The sequence below is a fragment of the Cryptomeria japonica genome, chromosome 3 (assembly GCF_030272615.1).
Source record: "Cryptomeria japonica chromosome 3, Sugi_1.0, whole genome shotgun sequence".
NCBI lineage: Eukaryota > Viridiplantae > Streptophyta > Pinopsida > Cupressales > Cupressaceae > Cryptomeria > Cryptomeria japonica.
This window is the reverse complement of record NC_081407.1, coordinates 114389883-114395882: the sequence shown is the minus strand read 5'-3', so window position 1 is coordinate 114395882 and position 6000 is coordinate 114389883.

The following is a 6000-nucleotide window of genomic DNA, read 5'->3' as shown; positions in this document are numbered from 1 at the left end:
AAGAGGGAGCCAAACTACCCTCTGATTTTGATACTACACAACTAAGGCAAGCATCGAAACACCAGAGTCGTAATGAGGATGGAAGAGGTTGAGATCACATCAAATACAACCTTCAGCAAGGAAATCCCCCACCTCCTCTTCCTCCAAGTGACATTGACATGTTGAGACAACAAGTCGAGAATCTCGCCCAACAACTCCACAGTGGTGTGAAAACAAACTAGTTTTGACTTAATGATATTTTTCCCTATGCCTTTGATGGGAATCTACATATGCCACCTTTTCCATGAGAGTTTGAAAAACCTAAGTTCAAAAAATATCAGGGAAAAGGCGACCCTTGAGATCATGTTAGAGAATTTTATTCAACTTGCCTAGAAGTGGCATATGAAGACACATACCTAATGTGACTCTTTCCTCAAAGTTTGGGAGGGACAACCACATCATGGTTTTTCCAACTAGCAAGCGGCATTAGGACATTCGAAGAACTGGTCCAAAAATTTATTGCACATTATTCACATAAGATTGAATGCGATGTCACCATGGCCGATCTATGTAACACCAAGCAAAAACCAGGGGAGCTATTTTTCAGCTTTCCTACAATGATGATGACAAATGTCTAGCAAATGTTCTCTTCAGTTATCTGAATGAGAACTATTGGAAATATTTATTTCCAACTTGAATGAAGAAATGGAATTCCATCTAGACATGAAAGGCACGGAGTCCTTTAATGACATGATCACCAAGGGTTTAAAATGTGAATAGGCCCTCATCAAAAGGGGCTTATCAAGATATACAATGAACCAAAAGATTCCCCTCGCCCGTGCTTCAATAGTGATAAACCTAACTTCTGGAATAAAAACAAAAACATTGTCAATGAAGGGGTTGTACATGCAAGGACTATCAAAAGTGCACAACCTGTGGTCCAATTTATGGGGTAAAACCCCCCACCTAGGAATAACACAATTGCTCCCCCAAATCAAGGACGCAATTTACTGCAAGAGGAACCAAGACAACGCCAACAAAATTATAAACCAAAACGTACATACACTCCCTTAGGGGAACCTATTGAAACAGTGTTACGTTAGTTGGTTTCTTCAAATCTAGTGACCTTACCAAAAACATCTAATTATGAACCTTAGGTCAAACCTTCATGGTGGAGGGATAATGAACATTGCACATTCCATCAAGGGAAAGGGCATAAAACAAGTAATTGTCATAGATTGAAAGATCTTGTTCAGGATCTTATTGACTGAGGAGAGATTGAAATTGAAAGACACGACCCAAAAACTACAAATAATGATCATCTTATGTTTAAAAATCCATTTCCATCACAAGATCAAAGGGGTTCTTCCACTTCAGGATGAAACACAGATACAACCAGTTATACGCGAGCTTCCTATAATTACATAGTGAATCACCTTGTAGCATAGGAATTAGGAATCATCAAAGCAATATATAAAAAGACATATTATTCATTATTAGCTCAATCACAAACACAAATTGCAATGATCTAATCCTAAACACACTCAATAGAGACATGAAAACAAAAGCATACAAAACTAAATATTATGCAAACCAGATGACGATTTGGATGCTTCTTCCATGCGGCTCCATTGTTCTTCTTTCCTCTTCAAATGGATTTGTGGATCTCACCTACAAGTGCACACATACAATTGAAAGCAAGATGGATATTGGTTATTGGTCAAGAGTACTAGAAATTTGATAGTCTGATTACCAATTATTAGGGATTTGATTGAAGAAATTCATCCAATTTATAGACAAATTGGAGAGATGAACAAATTAGCATGATAGTGATTTGAATGGAAATTCAAATCAAGAATAGCAAAATTATGACGTGTATGACAAATTGCTATGCAAGGATTTATGACAATTTATGACAATTTATGACAAATTGCTATGCAAGGATTTATGACAAGATTTTGAAATAGAAATAGACATTTAGGAATTTAGGAGAAATTAGAAACTTAAGTTGGAAATAATGACTTGGAAATTAGGAATTTGATGAAAAATAGGTAAATTAATTAATAATTTCTCATTCATTAATTAATTTACAAAAATAGGAGGAAATTAATTAGCCAATTAAATTAACATTTAATGGTGACAAGAAGACTTAGGATAAATAAATAAACTATTAATCCTAGAGAGAGAAATGACAAACAAGGTTAAATGAACAAATCATAAAACCTTGGAAGATGAATTAGAAATGCAAGGATGACAATTAGGTCTTGACAAAGGATAGTTGATATCGATTCGATCATGATTTTGAATTGATAAATGACCAGTGTTGATAAATGATTTGATTGAGGTTGGTTGACAAAAATCAATGACAAATTGACCAAATTGACATGATTGAAAAGGACAAGGATCGATGATGAATCGATCGCAATATGACAAGATTGACAAGGACAAAGATCGACCAAAATCATGATTGAAGATTGTTGTCGACAAGACCAAATTCGAAGGTGAGATGAATGAAGAATACAAAAGAATGACTCGATGCTCGAAAATGATAAAGATCAAGTGCGAATCATAGGAGAAATGTTAATGCGATGCAAAAACCTAAAATGAGGCAATGCGCAAATGTTAAAGCATGACTTCGCAAGCGTTGACCATTTTTAGGTGTCTACATTTTGCCCCTCTTTGAGACAATGTGATTTTAAGTGTTGTTTCAAAGAACTTAAATGAAAATGCCCCAGAAAACTGACAATGACATATGCATGCCCCCTCGAGGAATTGGCCGGAAACATGCAGAAAAGAGGCCAATTGATCGATAAAAATGACAGAAGATAATAGGTTCGAATGAACTACCAAGACTGACGGAAGAAATGTTAGTGAGAAGAAATTAGATAGAGGATAGCTAGAGATGAAGAAAAACTTGCTTTCAGTAATGCACTTTGTAGGTGAGAACCTTTATTTTTATGTAGCAAAATGGATGCGTAGCATCATGGCATTGAAGGCCAGAGCTGAAATGTAACCCTTTTTGAAAAAGACAGACACATCACAGACAAACGACAATCACAATCAAAAAAAGAAAAGGACCATGAGCCATCCCAGTCACTCTAAATCACTCAGTGACATCATCGAGCGACATAGGAATATGATCGAAGATAAATCAATAAATGATAAGACTCACAAACTCAACCAAGTCAAACAAACATCTTGATCTTCGTTGTCAAAAGTTGAAAGTGCTGATAGGATGATCATGTTGTCTGGTTTCAGGACATGTGGTACCCCGTCTAAGACAGGACACAGTCTGGTTTCAAGTATACCACACCCTGTATAAGACCCATGATAATAGGAAAAAGGACAAATGATTTTGATGGTAACATTTGATTGATATGACAATTGTGATCAGTTTGAATGTTTGGTTTGATTGAAAAAGGTCACCTGTGAATGCGTGATTTCATTAAAGCACAGTGTTGAATTGCGAGTCATTGGAGGAATGCTCAGTGATCTGTCGATGCATAAAGGGAATACTTTATTGCAAAAATGTTTGTTTTTGGGAGTTTTACAAAAAAAAAATTGTGTGTTTTTTAAGGACTTTATTTGATTTTTATGATTTTTTCAAGACATTTTGCAATTTTTATGAATTTTTTCAGGACATTTTTCAATTTTTAAGACTTTTTTCAGGACATTTTGCACCTTTTTATGACTTTTTTCAAGACATTTTTCAATTTTTTATAATTTTTTTGCCCCCAGTGTCTAGCAAGGCAAGGAATATGACAGGTGAATAAATAGGCTTTCTGAAATGATGGTGGATAGAGGGAAGACAAAGGCCTTTTTATTATGGAGACAATATGAATGCAATTTTCAAGGGCTATTGCATGATGGGACAAAAGATTGGATATGACAATGTAAAGCAGTGACATGGCATGAGGGACATGTCAAGAGGTTTTTGAAACCATGTTTAAATTTTGCATCCTTATGTTAGACCAAGATCAAGGAATGAAAAAGAGTGTATGGATAGTGATAAGATATGGATAGGATAAGCAAGACCAAGAATGAATAAGGGACATGGACTGAAGGTCGGGATTGGCTAAGGGATAGTGGCAGAAAGTTGCAATAAGACAAGGAATATGGATGAAAAGTTATAATAAGCAAATGGATAAATGACCAAAAGCTATGATGGACTAAAAGCTGCAAGCAAGATGCATGATGCTCATAACAATCCTCAGCCTTGTCAAGATCAAAGGTGGAAAGAGGAAATTAGACATGAGGGACAATAGGATAATGGAGGGTAATGACATGGTATGATAGGATAATGAAGGGCAATATAATATGAAGGAGGAAACCTGCCCCCAAGTGTGGTGTGCAAGAAGTTCATAGATTACGCATGACGCCTGTTTGCCAGGTTTTCATCATGGTACTTGCCCAAGGCGCCTGTTTGCTAGGTTTTCACCAGTGGACGAATTATTTTTCTTTATTTTTTTCTTTTGTCTTTTTTTTTTTTTCACTTTTATTTTTTATTTCTTTTTGACTTTTTCAATAGAAGACGGAGACATGATAGGGATGGAGGAAGGACTCAAGCGTCTTTTTGTTTGGAGAGTAGCCTTGAAAAAAAAATGAACCATGACCTTTAAAAGTATGATCAAAGACATTGATAGGATAAGGACATGGAAAATAAGATGAAACTAAGGCAAGGTTTTATGCAAAGGATGGGATCAAAGGGATTGAAGGATGGAAAATATGCATTGGATAATGGATAGGGTACTGGAAGAATTGGGCTTCACTGGATGGAAATGAAGGCAAGGTCGACATTGGCACACACCTTGAGGGGTGATGGATTGATGGAGGACAAATGGATCTCAGATTGTGAGATTTGGATGGAGGAAAGGATAGTGATTTTGGGACATAAGGGCCCAAAATGGATGAAGGAAGTGATGGAGGAACAAATTTGAGAGGGTTGGATGGAGAAATAGCAACTTTGGATGCCAAGTTGGATGTTTCTTTAGGCTTTTGTGCTTCAAGGAGCCGCTTGGGGATCCACATGGTTTTTGATTTTTCATGCTTTTGTGGTTCCTTGGAGTGCATTGCTTGCACAAGGGATTTAGGAACCCATATATATTTTGACTTTGCTTTATTTTGCTCAGTGGGCCTTTGTGGCCTTTTGGATATTTCTTTTTCTTTATAGATCATATTGTTCTTTGTTTTGACATGTCGATTAGATTGGACATGTTGATCCTTGAATACATGTGGATTTCTAGACTTACGACTTTTATGCTTGGCATCCAAATTGCTTGGAAGAGGGAATGAATGTTGGTGTGGATAGGAATGAAGTGGACTTCTTTTGGATTGATGAAATTTACTCAAGGATGTGTGCCTTTGCTGATGTTGCATAGGAGATGGAGGGATATAGGGACCTAGAATGGATGGAAGCGATGATGGGGAAGGTGGACATTTGGATTTTGACTTTGAAGGGATACCAACGCCTTGAGTGTGAGCTCTGTAGCCATGACCATTAGTATACTCTTTCACGTGAAGGGATGCTTGCTTATGGAGATCTACTCCTTTGCCTTTATGAATATCTTGACTTGTAGGATACTCTTTTCTTTGGGAAGAAGATGCTAGTCTATTACAAGGTGGATATGATATGAGAGAAATAATGAGATCTTGAAGTGGATCGGATTGCACCAAAGTGGAAGAACCCATTATGCATGTCGAGGGTTCATGAACATCTTGTACTGACACATTAGAATCATGAGGGGGATTAGGATCATGAGGGGGACTATGATTTTGTAGTGGACATGGTTCAATGACAGGCTCTTCAAGAGATGGAATGGGAGAAATAATGGGATCATCAAAAGAAATGCAATCTTGGAGTTTATATGGAGCATTAGGACAAGGAGATGGAGGAACAAAAGGATCTTGCGGAGGATCTGAAGGAATAATTTGATCTTGACAAGGAGGAAGATCATTGGAATCCTCTTTAAAGGTGCTTTGCTCTTGACTTTTAATGGGATCATCATAAAGGATGGAAAGGAT